Here is an 18,736-nt window from a genome sequence, read left to right on the forward strand (position 1 = left end):
ATTAACGTGATTGATAGCGTAACATGGATTTTACGCGTTCCCCGAGTCACCTAAATTAATTCAACCTCGATATCCTTCTGCGCGTCGATGTTTTCCATCGTCTCGGTGATCCGTTCTCGGTAACCGTGCTTCAGGAACACCGTAAAATATTATCCTTTTGACAGAGGCGTACAAGCGAGGGCTAATAAATCAATCCAATTAATGACTACGGGCATTGCATCATCCCGGTTTGCTCTCCGCGAGCATGTTGATCGAAAAGATCGATCTATGCGTCTAGCAAACACTGTGCGTATGGATATTTATTACGCTACATCGACGTTGCCACTCGACCGCGAAAAAAAGAGGAGCGTTGATTTAGGGGTTCCGAGTACTGCATCGGATACGGTGTCTTTTCGGTCAAGTTCGGCTCGATAGGTTAAATTCCACGTAAACCGAAGTACAGTAACGTCTCTCTAATCGACGCCCAGATTGCGCACAAAAATGGACAATTTGGGAAGAGCCTTGCGGTTTATTTTTATAGTTATAAATTGTCCACAATTATAAAAACGAGGCTCGAATAATCGTATCTCCACTTCCCAAATTATCCAATTTAGTGGACAGTCCGAGCGTCAGGAAGGGAGGCATTACTGTATAATCAAAATCTGACGATGATTAAGAAGATGTCGCCTTAATCTTCGCTAGAGAAATTAATTTTGAAGTCTACGCAAGAGATTCGTAATTTCTCTACCAAGCAGAGAAACCCTAAAATACCGAAATCGTTCTTAAAAATTCGAAGTCGAGCCTATCGAACCGATCTATCTATTTTACGAAGAATATATTTCCACGGTAAAAATCTTCGAACGATAAGAAATCGGGTTGGGCAACGTTCTCCCGCTCGCGATTATTTCTATCTGCAACAGGCTGACGTCGAAACGCGTTGATCCGATAGCACGTCAATTTCCGAGACAGCGTCGGCCGAACCGAACAATATGTATGTATATGTACGTTCTGGTGCACGTGGTAATGCATGAGCAATGGATCTAGGACCAAACATCGGTAGTGGCGAGAGGCGAAGGTGCATAATGCGACCAGCATCAATTAGATCGTGTTATGCTAATGTAGTTCGCGTGTATGGGTCGAAATACGTGGCGCGGCACCAATCATCTCGGTGCCCACAGTATTGGAGCCTTGTAGGCGGTCGACAAGGCTCCGTGCCCGTGCACCGTGCACGCAGGTTCAAAGCGAACGGTGCGGCGCGGCGCGGCAGGTGCAACTGGATACGCGAACTTGTTACGCGGAAGAACGGGGACTACCGCGAACGTAATTGGGTTGCTCTGTGATTTGTTGGAATCCCATATATTGTTCCGAGTCCCGAAACTTTCTTTCTCAGTCGGCTCGCGCTTTGCACGGTCGCCTCGAAAATCGTTGCAACTAACACCGTTCTATACAAACTACGAAATATATTGTGTATTATTACTGTTGAATGATTAATAATAGATTGCTAAATTATGTTGCGAATGCGTGTGCATGCAATGTACCGGGATAACATGAAATTGAACAATTTAAGTATTTAAATCCTTCGAGTACGTAAAAGTTTATGCGAGAAAAAAATTAAGAAAAAAGACAATCGTAAAAAGATTTGTTTTTAAAAGCATCTGTCGGAAGTTTTACAGCCGCGGTGGAACCCGATCGACGGCGAAGCAATGAAAAAGCTGACAGCCAGTATGATGCGACTAGTAAAAGCGGTTATAAAAGCACACGGCGGATACATTGACGAGAAGAAGATATAATTGAGCCGTTTATTTTGAAAGTGGCATAAATCACTTTGTTTTTAAGTCGATATATTTAAGGGTTTGCGTTTTATATACTGATATTTTTCTCGGTATAAATAATTTCGTATAAACATTAAAAAATCACCGCTTTTCATTACGGTAAAGTGACTTATGCCACTTTCAAAATAAACGGCTCAATTGTCTTTTATTATTATTGGCGAGTCGTTCGATCGATTATTGGTTAAATGCGATCTTTAACGTTGTACAAACTAGCATACATATTTTGCAGAATATCCGAAACAGAAAACGAACTTTCGGAGGTCGTAGAATCAACGATTGTATTTTGCGTCGATACGTTTCTTGTATTCGCTGCTTGTAGAAGGTGCGCGTCGAAGACTAGTTCGAGAAACGCAGTTTCGTTCGGCATTCGTCGAAGAATGCTTCGGCGTAATGCGATTCATTAAGGATGATCACCTTTTTAATGCTCGCTGTTAGAAAACTGGTTTTCTAAATAAATGTCTCCTTTGATACGAACATCTGCAGACTAGATACTAAAGTTGATTGTATACTATCAAGTAAATATGCTCGCGCGAGGCTTGATCAAGCATCGGATATAAAAGTTTGCAATAACAGTTCCGTTTTTACTGCTTGTCGTTTGTTAGTCCAATAATGAACCATAACGTAATGAATTGCTGAATGCCGCTAATGAACCGCTATAATCTTACGTTACGCGAGGTTTATCATTCCGTTAACGACGACCAAACAATTCCACGTTCGAGGAAGCAGCGAACGCGTGAAAAATTGAGAGTTTCGATGCGGCGAATGCGATAGCCGCGCAAGCACGATCGTATGTGCGCGAGGAGTGTTCGTGTATTCGTGCGTTTTCTTTCGAATGAGAATCTATTACGACGAGTCATCCTTCGTTCGTCCTTTCAATGGGAGATCGACCCTTCGCGAATAATAATATGGACAACAACGGTGGCTGCGCGACGCCTACCGTGCAATTTCAACGATCGACGAATCCGTCGTCTCCTGTTCGATGATTTTGTACAGGGGTCAGCGTTTAAACGACGCGAAACAGACGCGTCCCGTAATTGCAACGGCGCGATGCGCCGCGACTTCTCTCGCGACGGCTTGCCAGCTGTCCCAGGAGATCGAGACGTCTATTCGACGAACAGGTGCGCGGTGGCTTTGTATCGAACAAAAGGGAAAAGGTTATCCGAAGCCTCGTAGCCGACTTTATTAGCTCGATTCTTGAACCGTCGCGCGTCGCCTCGCGTCGCGTAGCGGGAGCGCCATTCGCGAACACGACGCGCGATGAATATCGGAGGAGCGGGACGAGCAAAAGTTCATGGTTAACACTTTTTCTTTTGATCGTGATAACACGATCGCCGCCTCGAAATGCCAATAAAGACCGTTAATAGCGATCATCGTCGGTGCATTAGGCGGACTCGTTGATCGAGCATCGCCGGCTTATTAATACCGTACAACGTTAATCGATTAATCGATCGATGTTTATTAATTCCCCGTGCGCCGGTATCTTGCTAATTAATTGCTCAGCCGAGATTCCTGTGTTTCTCGGTTTGAATAATGACGCTGTTCGCTCGACGAAGGGGCACCGCGGATTCGACGACGACGACGACGGTTGCACGTTCTTCGGTTTCTCAACCCTTATCTTTCGATTGCATCTACATTGTCGATCGCGCTCGGGCACACGAGATTCCAACAAAGTAATTAATTTCGAAGGAAGCAGAATCCGATACGAGCGAGAATCCTTCACCGACGAAAATTGACGAATCAATTACGCACGGTTACGATAAGAAGCTTGCTTGGTTTTTGTTCGAATTAAGATTCCACGTGACTGAAACTGAAACTGAAACGCGCGCCGATCGATTCGATCGATTTTACCGATAATTTTGGAACGACGGAAATAAGACGAAAACGCATCGCGAAGCGCGCATCGTCTCGATCGAATTGCAACGGGCGTCTACGCTCGGACGACGAGAAGCGGCGCGCAAAAGCGACGCGTTAGAGTAAAAACCTGTTTACACAATTTGCTCCGCTTCGATTTTACAGTCCGGCGTTACGGTTAATTTCCCTGGCAACGAACCCGACCGGTCGCGCAGCAACAATTGAAAGTCGTTACGCTGAAAAATGAAGCATTCCATCGTCGCCGACGACAACAACGTTGATAAAATCGTCACGGTCGGCGGACAGCGGGATAAAAATCGACGGTGTACGGCTCGCGAAAATAGTCGGCCGACAAGGAATCCCTGGCTTGTACCCATAAGTCAGAGTCGGGCCCACCTTGTTGGGCCGATAGAAAAATGTCGCGGCCAATAAATACGGTGAACGTGTCGCCGTATGATTTGTTGATCGCATTAAACGATCCTACACGACGCGCGCGTGCTGTCCGATCGTGTATTAACGCCTCCCTCCCGGTTCTTTATCCTCGCCCAACCCCTTCGTCGCACCGGAAATCGTCTTTTACATTTTTCAGTCGCTTTTTACGCGCGCCGTCTTCTATCGGCGTCGCTTTCGAACCGCTGTCACGCGATCTCGCTGGCACGGAAGCAAAGACGAGGTTGGGGGGGTTCTACTAATTGAAATACTTATTCGCGGGCATGTGGTCAGATGGGGATGGCTCCCGTGCGATTCGCGGTGGAACACAGACGCGATACGTTCGTCGATCCTGGCATTAGATTTCGTCTGCAATTTTTTGGAAAATTGTTTTATTTGTAGAGATAGAATATGATCGTTTTATTTTTGTAGAGATAGAATATGATTGTTTTATTTGTAGAGATAGAATATGACTGTTTTATTTTTGTAGAGATAGAATATGATTGTTTTATTTGTAGAGATAGAATATGATCAATTGGGAATTGCTGCGGATAAATTGCTACTTTTACGAACGTTTCTATATGAATTGGTATAATTTATAATTTCGATAACGATAAATTAAAACATCCGGAACTCGTCAACCTGACCGCAGACCTAATTTAAGTTGGACGAGATCGGAAACTGAAAGACGTTGCGTTACGCCTTATCGATCGACTTTTATCGAGAGAATTATCCGATAGCCGTTTCGGCGACACGGTGCCCCGAAATTCCTCGGTCCGGCCGAGATAAAAACGAGGTCCGTCCGCGTTTCAATGCCAGAATCAGGTACACGTTTCGCCCACGCGACTCGAAACAATGTCTCAAAGTGTCCGCGGCCGAGGAGATCTCGTTCGATCCGTGGACCGAGTCGAATCCGCCTACTTGAACCGGTAACAGGTTCCACGCCCTGTCGTGTACCGGCGATATTCGAGTATGTGTGCGCGCGTGTGTCTCTCCGTCGGTTATGGTCGACGGTTGTGTTTACGTCCGTACACGCGGACCGAGTCCGGAGGCGGCCGCAGCGGCGGCGGCGGACCCTGCACGTGGACCAAATCGACGCGACGCGACGGGAGGAATAGAGTTCACGTTTAAATAAATGCGGTGAAACGTAGGCAGCCACTTTGCGTAACATGCCGACGGGTATAGGCAGTCATGCGCAGGTGCGTTTCGGCTCCGAGCATTCAATTCACCGCCGCGTCGCGCCGCACCGCGCCGCATGCCGCGCGATACCGCTAGAGCGGCGACGAAACACCTCTCGAGAAGAAGGTGCTTCCGCACACCTTTCCTACGCCCCCGCCAACTTCGAACTCGCAAGCTGGCACGACGATGAAATACAATAATTCCGAAACTTTGCGGAAACGTGTTGGAAATACCACATTCTCGCGTCCATTATTATTACGTTGCGGATTTTTATGCGACAGATAAGATTGTCCGCATTAATTTGAACGACAAATTCCTAAATGAGAAAAACAATTTATACCTATTGAATGCCAACTCCTCTTTGAAAGGACCTATCTAGTGTACCCAGGGAAATTGACGAACAAACGGCGTTTGCAAATCGTTTCAAATTGTTTGCATCGATTGTCTGCATAATTGCCTGCACGATTGTCTGCGCGATTGCAAGACACAGAATATCTATAAAAATGTCTATGTTTGATCATTTGAATAGACTCGGGACGATATATCGGCATTCTTAGATTATTAAAATCGACGATCGGCTGTCTTCGACTTTAATTCTCCATTTTGCATGTACATCTTTCCGACTCCGTTCGTGTTCAATAAAAAATGGCGTTGTAACGAACGAGGTTCTACAACCAATTATGTTCCTCTTAGCATACCGCAGCATATTTATAGGACGTGCGTAGAATGTAATGGCCGATTCAATGGTAGACGGCGGGTTTCACGCGTTTCCAGTATCTGCAAACGTACGAAATACAACGAGCGAAACGTAACTTCGGTTACGTAGAAAAACTTCGCTCGGTGAATTTTACAGTATTGAAATACCTTCTGCTTCGTGGAATCGTAGAAACGTGTAAAAAGGAAATTGAAGTATGGAATGCAGTATCTAGAAAAGTCTGCTTTTGTCCGAGCCGATGCACGTTCTATATATATACAACTGGAACAATATTTATAGAATATAGATGGAAGTTATTTTACCGAGCATTCTCTGTCGAGAATTTATGGATCATTAGAGATCTACAAGGTCTCCACCTTGAACCGTAAAATACGTAAGAAGAACGCAGTGTTGCGTCACTGTAGTCTTAACATATTTAGTCTGCGAAAACACACGGTCTAAAAACTCGCGTGTCGCGATAATAATTGGACTGCGAATCTTTATGCAAAATAAAAATAATCTTCGTCGACATCGTGTTTGCTCCAAGTGCATAAAATTCATGGTCCATCGATAATTCGCGCTGACACATATATAATACGGAAATGACAGCAAAAATTCAAGATGACAAAACATATCAGAGAACAATCGTACGAAAAATAAAATCGAAAAGTAGAATGCATCTGCAACAAGAAATTACAGTAATGTCTCCCTTACCGACGCTCAGATTGTGTACAGAAATGGACAATTTGGCTAGAGGAGATACGATTGTTCGAACCTTGCGACTCGTTTTTATAATTGAGCCGTTTAGTTTGAAATATCCTGAGATAACAAATACAAGTAAATCTTCTCGAAAGTTAGCATCCATATTTTGAAACGTGTTCAAACGCAAACCCTTAAATATATCGACTTAAAAACAAAGTGGCTTATGCCGCTTTCAAAATAAACGGCTCAATTGTTGACAATCGATAACCATAAGAAACGAGCAACAAGGCTCGAACAATCGTGTCTTCTTTCCCAAAATTGTCCGTTTCTGTGGACAATCCGAGCGTCGATTGGAGAGACATTACTGTATCTTGCAACGTTCGGCGTCGCGGGAGTGAAATAACCTTTGCCGAAAGAAAGGTCCAGATTCCGGAAGATTTTCCAGGAAAGGGAAGCAGCGTAGAACCGTAAAACTGCCGCGGCGCGGCGGCCGGTCGCGCTCGAATTTGCGAACAGCGTGGCGCGCAAGTGTTAACGAGCTGCTTCGCGCTTCGCCGATTTCCATCGCTCCGAGCCTCACCTGCAGCGAGCCTGGCCGATTCATATTTCATATTTCTCGGGGGGATCTATGAGTCATGTTCCATCGCGTACACATCCCCGATGGAAGCGACGCGATCGAAGTAGGACGGCAAAAGGTTAACGGTTGTATCCGCGTGTACTTACGAAGCGTTCCGCGCCTCGTCCCGCCGCGCGCCGAGGCTCCCGGGGAACGCGAAGCCAGAAACAATGGTGGGCCTTCGACGAGACCGATCGAAGCAATCGGACCGAAGCAAGATCGGAGCAAGACGAAAGCCGGACCAAAGCGAGACGATCGCCGGATAAACGCCGGAAATCGCTTCGGTCGTCCGTCGTCGCGGTTTCTCTCGGAGAAAAGAGACGACGCGATTAAAATCTCGCTTTACCGGCAAATAATGTAATCAAGTATGCCTCTTAATCGTCGTAGACGCGCAGATGATTTTACGCTTATACATCGTTGGAGCGTATCGGCTTTTCTCGAAGAAAAACCCACGAGGTCTGTTACTACGGCGTCCGAATGCGAAGCATAATGAAACAGGTCTTCCATATTCGCACGCGTCGCGAAATAGTTTCTCGCATCGTTCGTATTTTTTTTACATTATTTAATAAGATAGACATACTTAATAGGACTTCCAGCCCATAGAATCGAGCAAAAGCCGCGCGTTGCGGTAAGATAAAATTACCTAAATAATTCATCGATTATCGTAACGCATAATCGTCGTATCCTGAACAAATTTGAAACGATCGCCATTGAAATTGAAACGCTTCCGCTTTTAATCGGAGCAAACGAAGCGACGCTAATCGCTGGAGACCGTTGAATCGAGTCGCGCGACTATCGCGAATTCGCGGAGTGATTTTTTCTTCGATTCTGTCGCATTCGTAACGGCTATCCAGCACCGTGCATCGTTGCGCTCGCGACCGTGCCCCGGCCACGGGGTAAGTCGGCGGGGTCACCGCGCCTGTTAAACGCGCGTCGCGATCCGCTCGATCGCGATCGTTCGATAACGTGCTGAAAACGATGCCTGGAATTTCGTAATAATGCCCGGCCGTTGTGCTTCTCTGCGGAACCATTTCGACGGAAGAACGTGTGTGTGCGCGCGCGCGCGCAAATATTTTGCATTCCCGCGGCTGTGATCGGATTTCTGATCCAGCGTTCCCCGGAGAATTCAGTTGACAGGGCCCGGCGGTGGCTCGCGCGGGGCCGCGCGGGGCCTCCGGATTTATTCGACGCGGAAACCGGCGAGTCTCGCGCCATTCTTTCCGCTTCCATTCCTCGGGGACCGTCCTCCATTTTCCGCGCATTCCTGCGCTCTTATTTCCGAGTTTCGACCGCACTTGTTGCTCGCCGCCGTTTACAGGCACACGGAAACATGGAGATCGATTGCTTCGACCCGCGTAATCCCGGACGTCGAAGAGTCGCCGCTTTTGTCGCGCTCGTGCATTAATAGATTAATGTACACTGATTAATCGTCGCAGATTAATCGGTTGCGTCGGCGCGACGAGCCTCGGACAGGCCCTTTAGCCGCGACCGCAATTCTTCCGTCGCGTCGACGCATCGTAATTGTCCTTCCGCGATAGGTTGCTTCGAGTCGATGCTACGCGTCGTTTCGTACGAGCGAAGCAGATGCGCGAGTAGACAATTTCGATTACAGGTTACAAGTTACATCCGAGCGAGAGATAGACCGTGCTGGTAATATTTTATCGTCGCGCGGTAAAATTACGCGAATTCGATTACGGTGGCAGCGGACGCGGCGAACAACCGCGAGAAGACAGTAGAAGGAAGAGCGTTGTCAAAGCGTTTCGAAATAAATAGCCGGCGCGATCGCCGAGATATCGAGGCAACGCGGCTTGAAAAATGAGGGTGCCCGCCGCGTCCATTATGCGTCGTTCCGCGAGAACGTTGCCGGGGAAGATTAAGTAATGTAAGTTTTTCGTTGCATCTCCGCGCTTCATTTTCCAGGCGGCAGGTTGCGCCGCTTCTTCCGGAGTGCAACGGCGGTTGATTAACGGTGTCTAACGTCCCGCAGGTACCCTTTGTCGGGTCGGGCGATTTGCAAAGAAATTAGACAAGTCGTTTCGCCGGAAACCGATCGCCACCGGCGACTCGTTACCCTTTCCCCCCACCCCTCGAGGGGGGGCCCGAGAGCGGATCGAGCGACGCATTCCAGTAAACGGCTGACTTTTCTTCGGCGTTTCTTTCGGTACCGTTTGCATACTTATTATTCGGATGCGGTGTCGGCTGCTCGTCGACTCTTTGACGGCTCGGCCGGGAGAGGTAATTTGGGACCAGAAAACTTAGTAATTACTATGTAAATCGGCCCGGGGATTATTAAGGTCGTAATGTATGCGTCTTATTTCGTGCTCGTTACCCGGTACAACTACGTGCGCGCCGACGACGACGACGCGTCCCGCAAAATTGTTTCCAACGAGCCGCGTCGCGCCGCGCGGCAATTTTCGACTTATCGGCGAGAGGACCCGTTTCGGCAACTATAGCACACGGCCGAGTCGCGCGTATTCGCATAAGTCGGCCGCTCCTCTCCGTCGCGGGGCCTGTCCGAATCAACGCGTCCCGCCAGCGATCGCGATCTTCCGCGTGCCTCGCGCGTCCCCTGTCCTCTTCCGCCCCGTTCCCTGTCGCGCGTTAACGCACACGACCGATGCAAATTTCGAGAGCAGCGAATCTCTGCCGTCCGAGGCTCGCGTTCCGTCGGTTACGGATCCTGCGATCTACCGAATAGTTGGAGATAGCTCCGTGGAAGCTGGATCTACGAAAATGAAACTCCGATCGTTAAAATATTCGTTTCAGGCTTTCGCGCGCTCGACGTAAAATCGACGTAAAAACTCGCCGAGTTACAAGAAACTCGCGCGACTCGCAGAAATTGAAAATAAACGCCGGATAACGCTTCCGTCGAGCCGGTAAAGCGTGAAAACTTGGCCGAGCCGCGTTTCAAGCGACGCCGGTAGCTTGCGCGTAACTAAACAGATGTAATAGCTATCGTTCCCGGATGGCGAAGACACCGGGAAAAACTTTTATGGTGGATGTTACCAACGTTTATTATCATCCGCTTGTAAACACGGCGCATACTTAAACGGTCGTAGTAGCATTAATCTGGCGATCACCGCGTAGATGGTGCTCGAAGTCGGGGAGGAACGGTGAAATACGAAAGCGGATTGCGTTTCCTTGCGGCGAAATTAATTCTTGCGACGTGCGAATCGACCGGAACGCTCTTAGAAAAAGTCGATAAATTCCACAGCCGATAGAAACAATCGCGATACGTAAAAACTCGTCGCGACGATCGCAGACAGCGTAATAATATTAGGTCGATATAGTCGTATATAACTTCCGTTTTTTGATCAGACATTCCTTTTGCTTTTTTATTCGATTTATTTATTTATTTCGAACCCTTATCTGTGTACTGGAAGCAAAAACTCGCTCGTCCCGGTAACTCGTAGCGGGTAGATACGAACAATGGATTCCACCTAGCTGCATCGAAAGTTATTCGCGACTCGACCCGATAGCTTTCCTAATAATTTCACGCAACGGTTATCGACGAACGGTCCCATTTACTTCCGCGCATCATAGTTCGTCGTTAACGACGTTCCCACAACGCGTCGGCCCAAGGGAAATCGTTGCGCCCAGAAATCCCAGAAATCCGACAGAAATATCGGCCGACGTGATCGCGAACAGCCTGCGCGAAATTTGAATCGCACGCAGAAATACGTACGTAGCCAGCGAAACGAATTCGCCCTTAAACCCCCGAGTGCTTATCGCCGAAGCGGAACCGAGGATCTACGATTTAAATAAACCTCGGCAAGACGCTCTCAGGATATCCTGTCGATAAATTCGCCGGGCAGCTTACGCTGTCGGGCAACGGCAGCGGTTGTAACGCGCCAGGAAAAAGGGATCCTCGTAAAGAGCGGTTCGCCGTCGCATAAGTCGGCAAATCCTTCCGTCACGCGGGATCTCGGAAAAATTTCGCAGCCACCTGAGAAACCGAGGATCGCCGGGGATATTCTTGTAGGAGGCTCTTCGCGCCGGTGCGCTTCTACTGTCCGCTCGCGGAGTCTTTGTAGGAGGTAATAAAGATCTGGATTAAAGCTGGTTAACACGGGCCGCGCACCGTACAAACGCATAAACATAGTTGCCAGCCGAGCGGATCCGCGGCCGCGGTTGGCTGGAAGAAGCTCGATAAATTTCGAGCGCTGTATAACGGACCATTTTTGGCTCGTTATTTTTAGGGAATCGGCCGTTCGGTAACTTTAAAAGAGAGCGAGAAATATGGACTTCTACCAATTTGAATAATCCAACAAATCAATTATTATTTATTTTATGCAATATCTGAGAAGGTTCGATCGTAAATAGCGCGATTCGGCTACCTCGTTGGAGTAACTGGAGTAAAGCGTGCTCCGAAGAACATTTTTGTCCAGAGAAATGATCGAGCCGCGTTTATCGCGAGCGAAATTCGCATAAACATCGCGCGCGACGCGATCCGATTCTCGCGAGGACCGTGGTTGGCTGGAGAGAACTCGATAAACGGCCGCGGGGCCGGCAAATTTATCCGTGTAACAGCTGTTTTACTCAGCCGGCTGTATATTATTACACCGAGTCGCGCGGCTCGGCGCGGCTGGCCGGTGGTTCTGCTACCTTTTGCTTATCCACTCTTCTCTACTACCGCGGAAGCTGGCGGCGACAGATAAGGGAGTACGGGGTGGAGTTCCGTTGGATTAGAAACAGGTTCGAGCTGTTCGTATTTCGCGGCTTCGACCGCGTCTTTTAAATCGCGCGCAGCCTGAATGGGCCGCGCCGCGATGCGCCCGATTCACTCGATTCACTCGATGCACCGGACGTCGAGATCGTCGATCGAGATTACGATTCTGCTTCTCTTCGCTGCGCGGGAAATCGTCTGGAACGTCCGGACGCCACCGCGGCACTCCGATATTGAGATGTAGCGACTCGAAAATCAATAAACGCGACTGCCTGTATAAAGTTTATGCATTCCTTGACCGTCTCGCACCGCAACATCGTGTCGTACTCGGGACGAACATTTTCAACGGAGGATGCAGACATTACTCGTCTCGTATCGTAAATCGGAAAAAGATTTAATCCATCCGTTACGAGTACGCGACTGTCGAAGTCGAATGCGGACGCGCGATAAATTCTTGTACAGATGCTTGTTACAAGAATATGTTACAACAAAGAAGTTGTAATCGGTATAGAAACGACGCTAGCTCGAAACGGAAGAACGGGAAATCGTTTTCACTCTCAATCTGTACCTTCCAAGGGCTCTTACGCCAACGTCGTGATTTAGAGACGACCGGTTACGGTGCGCGAAAGGCTCGTAAAATTGTGGAAAAAAATTTCACCGACACCGATTGGCGGAAAGAAAAATTGTCGCCCCGTTGCAATTTGCAATTCGGAACGCGGAGAAGTTGATGGTTCTCGGGCCCGTTAACAAGTCACTTTGTCACCTACACGTCCGTTATCGCCGCGGAACAAGGAATAAAAATCCGCTAATTTCTGGCAAATTGGTCGCCGCGCCGGGTGAGAAGGTGGCTACGTCATACCTGTAATCATCGTAATCGCTCGTAATTTACACGCCGTCGAACGATCGCTCGAGCACGCTTTCCGTACGATTCGTGCGAATAGTTTAACACCGCGTCCCACAGTTTATCGTCAATTTCATTGTTGCGGTATTTCTACGAACGATCTTGTAAAACGGCACGGGCAGCGCTTATCTAATGACTCAATTCGCGCTCTGTCGAAGCGAGACGGTGTCGGAGCAAACTGTTTCGGCGTTTAAAAGGGCCGACGCTTGCCGGACCGGTCGTACTCGACAAAAAAGTGGCCCGGATCGTTGATAACTTTCGTCGGGATTGGTAGAAAATCGAAACCGTGGCGTTCGGACGAACTGTAACGAAATTCCGGCAAAAAACGCGCCGGCGATCCGCGTTTCCTCGAACGAAAAACGAACGATACATTTTCCATTAGGACGCGCCTAACCATAAACAGAAGAAGATAATCGTCCGTGACTAAACCGAGCGTCTTCGAAACAGCGACGCGTCGATATTCGAACCGCTTTGAGCTGCCACAACCCATTTCTCGGCCACTAATACAGTTCCGAGCGCAATCTAAGGTAATGCTCGACGCGAATCAGCGAAACGGTCCACTCTTCCAGCGCAATTCAGTTTTTCGAACGCGAGAGATCGCCGGCTTCAGGTTTGCCGGCGGTGCCGGTCGGGTTATTAGCGACAATAAAAAGTAACCGCTGGAAATTATCGTCCGGACGCTAACGAAGCGCCGTAGAAACGTGGAAACGTGCGATTTTTGCGATCGACGATTACTCGGACAACGTTATCGTAAACTGTTATTCCCGTCCGAGAGGTCCGGAAACCGCGAGCGCGACTCGTCGGCTCGACGGCCGAGCCGGGTTATCATTCGCCAAGAATTTTAACCGCTACCTTCGCCAGCTTCCAAACAATATATCAGCCGTCGCGGTCGACGCGTACGAGCATCGAGCATGCCTATCATTATCCAAGATGCCACGCGATCGCTGATTTATATCTAGCCTTTCGACTACCGTGACTCCCTGCTGGAATTTTCCCGCGAAAAATCCGAGCTGTCCCGGGGGAAACCCTTCGGTCGGCTCGACGATCGTCCGCCGATAAAATCGAGACGAACGATTCGAGGCTGGGAAACCCGTGACTCGACAAATTCGTTCCAAGCCTCAGCCTGAACATTTCGGAAGCACGAATCGACGTAGAAAAGAATATCTTTCCGAGGAAAAATACGAAATCTAATTCAACGCTAAACCTACCGCGTGCCGGCCAAAATATCGGGCTTCGCATTTCTTCGTTCCCGGTTGCTGAAGTTATGCGGACTCTTTCATAGGAAACGATCGAATAAATTAACTTAACCCGAGCGCGCGATTTAATAAAAAATACTCGGTTTGTCCGAGTTACGCCCTACGAAATGCCTCCGCGCGTACGCGGCATCCGCCTCGCGTCCTTATCGAGTAAATTATGCGACGTTCGAAGACCAAAACGGTGTTCTACCTGCTATTTACGACAACGATAAACAACCGGCGTTGTCGGAAACCCTTTACGAGCTCCGATTACGGAGCGCGTGATTTATTTCTGATCGATCTCGCTGGTGTCTCGATCGGATATTCAACGCGTAAAAGCACAAAAGTCATTGAGAGGCAATTATTATTCTCTGGTTAAATGAGTTTTCGGAAGAAGCCGCGCGCGCGCCTAACTGTAAACAGAAGCGTAGATCATCGTAAGTACGAGGCCCGAGTACGTTTAGACTTCTTACTTGACAGCGAATAACAGTTCCGCGGAGAGGAATAATTAAAACTAATAACGACGCGGACCTCCTCCTCCTCCACCACCTTCACCTCCTCCTCCTCCTCGTTCGAGTCGAGAAGACCGACCGATGGGAGAGTCAGGAATGAAAACCACGTGCTCCTACCAGCTAGCATAACCGAGTCCCCCCTTGCGTGCCACGTGAAAGGCGCGCTGGCCTCACCTTTAACTGTTCGTATAACTTTATAACGGCGATTACCGGCGCGTGTTAAAACTGTCGACCGGGGATCTCCCGGATGATCAAACCTCGAGTTTACTGCCCCTTGGACAAGGGTACGCGATCGTTAGAAGTACAAGGGACGCTGTTAACGCCGGTGATCCCGTGCCGATCGGTTCGAATTTGCTGGCGGGAGGAAAGACACCGCCAGACCGAAGATCCATTCGCGCGAGAATTTACGATGTTACAGCGTTGTTGCATCGAGGGCCGAGAAACGTGCCAGGCTCCCCGAGGTCCAACCCCCTGCTTCGAAATTGATTTCGGTCGATTGTTCGTCCGGAGTTAGAAATTTGTACGAAAGAAAATAAATTTGATCTTTCTAGCTTTCGATTCGTTCGAAGCGCTCGCCATCTTTCTGTCGGCAAGCTTTCACATTTTTAACGAGTTAACAGATTGCTTCGTCACCGAATTAAACGCTTCCTCGGCACCATAAATACGGTAATGTCTCCCTGGGACAATTTGGGAAGAGGAGATACATTTAATTTGAGTCTTGCGCCTCGTTTTTATAATTACCAATTCTCAACAACTATAAAAACGAGGCGCGAGGTTCGAATAATCGTGTCTCCTCTTCCCAAATTGTTCATTTTTGTGGACAATCGAAGCGTCAGTTAGGGAGACATTACTGTGACCAGATAATAGAGTATGTACATTTAAAAGCGAACCAGCGTTGCAAACAGAATTAACCTTTTGCCCAACCACTGAAAATAGTTCGACGCGCCCGATGCCTCGCGGAAATAAATTCCAAGACCGCCTAAAGCTTCCATAATTTTTTAAGCGATTAGTCTTGCATAGAATACCGGAAAAAATGGACGGCAACCCTCGAGGCTCGTTCGAGGTGGTTCGTCAGCGAAAACGAGGAAGGTACAAAAGCTGTCCTCCTCTCCGGTGCACAGGTTGTCGCTCGCGCTTTCTAAAGTACTAAATTTCGAAAGCGAGACGCGCACTCCGAAGCCGAGGAGGAAATCGGGCTCGGCGTGTGCCGATGGCGAACGGTAAATTCGAGGATACATTTGCGCGCAAAGAATCGTGCCAGGAACGGTCGTAGATGATTTTTATGCGCGCGTCGACTGGAAATACGGCTAATGGAATCCCCGATGCTATTTCATGGCTCCTGGAATCGGCATTATCGAAGCGCGCGCTTACCAGCGACCGCGTCAGCATCCGCGCGCGGAATCGCGACGTCGACGTTCGCGCCGCGAGCCGCGAAGAAATTGTCTGCGATCTCGCGATCCCAAACGCCGGACGATTCTTGTGGACGATTTCTTGGATCTTCTCTAAGAAAACTGTTCCTTAGAGCGTCAATTATTTATTATAATTAGTTATAAATGCGACTTGCAAATTGACACAGCATCGACTAGAATGCTGTTATAACGATACTATTAGATCGATACGGTAATGTCTCTCTAATTGACGCCCAGATTGACCACAAAAGTGAACAATTTGGGAAGAGGAGATACGATTATTCGAGCCTTCCGGTTTATATTTATAGTTATAAATCTCCTCTTCCCAAATTATCCATTTTAGTGGACAATTTGATCGTCGGTAAGGGAGACATTATTGTAGTATTATATAGAATTGAGAATTTGTATAATTTGTGCATGGAACCCTCTCAAATTCAACGAATTCCAATTCAAGAATCTATTTCATTTGCCATCGAAGATCTTCGCGAATTACACGCACATACTTCCACGGTGTCAGGATCACGCAATCGAAATAATCTCGAAAGAAGAAGAAAGCATTCCGTATCACCCCTAGCCAGCCATCGTATTTCTTTGTTCAGATCGTTGTTCCGCTATTTTTTCGCGGAGGGACTCGAGCATCGTACGCCGAACGCGATAATAATAGGCTTCGCCGAGACGCAGCCGTCCCTTTCCCACGAACCCGCTAAGTAGATATTAATTACATGGACGCGCGTTATCAGTCGCATTCCGCGGAGCAGCGACGCATTCCACCGGTTTCTCCGGAAAGATCGGCGCGGATTCCCGCGAGAAAGACGCTTAGATCCGAGAGACACGGGTTTTCGTCCGGGGAAACGCGGTTAATGGAATCTCTAATGGCGCCGCGCCGGTGTGCCGGTCAGGAGATGCAGGATAGCGTGTCGTCGGATCTCAGGATCGCGCGTCGATTTTTCCTGAAACCCGTTCCATGACCTCGTGCGCGTATCCTACGACAACCCTGCCTACGCTTCGCGTCTCGTCCCGTCTCGTCTCATCTCGTCTCGTCTCGTCTCTTCTCGTCTCGTCTCGTCTTAACAAACGATGTTCCCGTTCGCGAGTAGACTCTCGTCGATCCGATCGGAAAAAGGCAGCAGACACATCCCGGACGAAGTTTGCTCCGAATCCAGCATCCTGCGCGAAAAAATTACTTTCCTAATAATCTTATTCGTTGATCTCCGAGCGACCGTTTCGCTCCAGAGTTACAGAGGTTCAATTTCCGTTCGACTTTTCTAGGAATCGATGTAGTTTCCGTGAAAAACGACCAATAGGCTGTCATAGACGTCGACCATAATGGATTTTTATCCCGTATCGCCACGCAATTTTTCCGATTTTCGCGATAAAGACGGTCCGCGAAGCTCGCACCTCGTTTTTATAATTGGCGACAATCGGCAACTATAAAAACGAGCCGCCAGGCTCGAACAATCGTATCTCCTCTTCCCAAATTGTCGATTGTTTTTGTTTCCAAGCTGAAGGAAAATTGAGGAGAATTTACTATATTCGGACGCGAGGAACCCATGTTCTCGAACGTTCCTTTTCGGTTGGAAATACGCTTCACGCATGGCGCGACAATCCCGAGCGCGAGCGCGAACGCGACGCGTAGACGTTTCTTGCGGCAATTAGGCCGTCCATGCCGCGCCGGTTATCCGATCAAGATAATAAATTCTCGATCATCGTTTCGCATGCGCGAACCAGCCGAGCCCGCTCGATCCCGCCGGCTGATTAGTCTTGTCACGGTTGTATTTTCTCCGCGCGCATTCGAGAGCTCGGCTCGGAGATCGTCGCGGCGCGGCGCGGCGCGGCGTGGCGGCGACGAGCGATCGGAACTGCCGTAGAAACGATCGCTGAACCGTCAAGGGAGCCCAAGGATTTTATGGGCACCGTGAAGTTCACGGCGTGGACTGTCCCGTGAAAGTGTTACGCCTTTGCGAAACACGCGCTTCGGGAATGAAAATGGAATTCGAGAGGTGCCGGGGCTCGCCGGCCGCAACGACGAGTCTTGTCTCCGCACCATTATGCCATTATCCGGGATTTCCCCGCGTTAGTTGTCGCCCGAGGTTCTCGAGTTTATGGTTGCTTTTCGGAGTACGCGGCCTGGAGCACGCCCGCGGTTGTAATACCCGGTCGCTTCGTTCTTTTTCTTCTCGATTTCTTCGGAATCGTTTTACACGCGTTCCCGTTTCCTAAGTGAAACGTTATTCGCGAATTGTCGCGAATTATCGCGGTGCGGGAAGTAAATCTTGTCTCGCGTATCAATTTGCATGCAGGATTCCGCGAACGCCGGGATCGCCCAACTCCTCTTCGCCCAATGGCCAATTTCTCGGGGAGACCGCGTTGCATCCGACCAGAAACATGGTTGCCGTACCACCAAGGAAGCCAAAAGCTCGTTAGAATAGAAGGATCGCGGTAATCGCCTCTCTCGAGTCCGGAGATCGATTCCAGGAACAAGATTTCCAACTGCGTAGATCGCTATCGGTCGTCGATCGCGCGCGGTTACTATCGCCGGAATCGACGGAAAGACAGCCGCGAAGCATGGAAAGCCCGTTCGCAGGGCTTCCTCAGCCTTAAAGGTGACGCGCCTAATAGCTTCGTTTTATTATGGTCCTGAATCGAACGGCACCCGATTTGTTGCCGCGCGTCGGTGTCGGGCACGTTCACCGCGCCAACGACGACGACGACGAGGAGGACGAGGAGGACG

The 18,736-nt window shown here is 48.9% G+C and overlaps 1 protein-coding gene across 6 annotated transcripts in view; it reads right to left on the reverse strand.

Moving 5' to 3' along the window:
- Positions 1-18,736, reverse strand: part of TfAP-2 (transcription factor AP-2) — a 235,686-nt gene that overhangs the window by 78,361 nt on the left and 138,589 nt on the right. The window lies entirely within an intron of this gene.

The sequence above is a fragment of the Megalopta genalis genome, chromosome 3 (genome assembly GCF_051020955.1).
Source record: "Megalopta genalis isolate 19385.01 chromosome 3, iyMegGena1_principal, whole genome shotgun sequence".
NCBI lineage: Eukaryota > Metazoa > Arthropoda > Insecta > Hymenoptera > Halictidae > Megalopta > Megalopta genalis.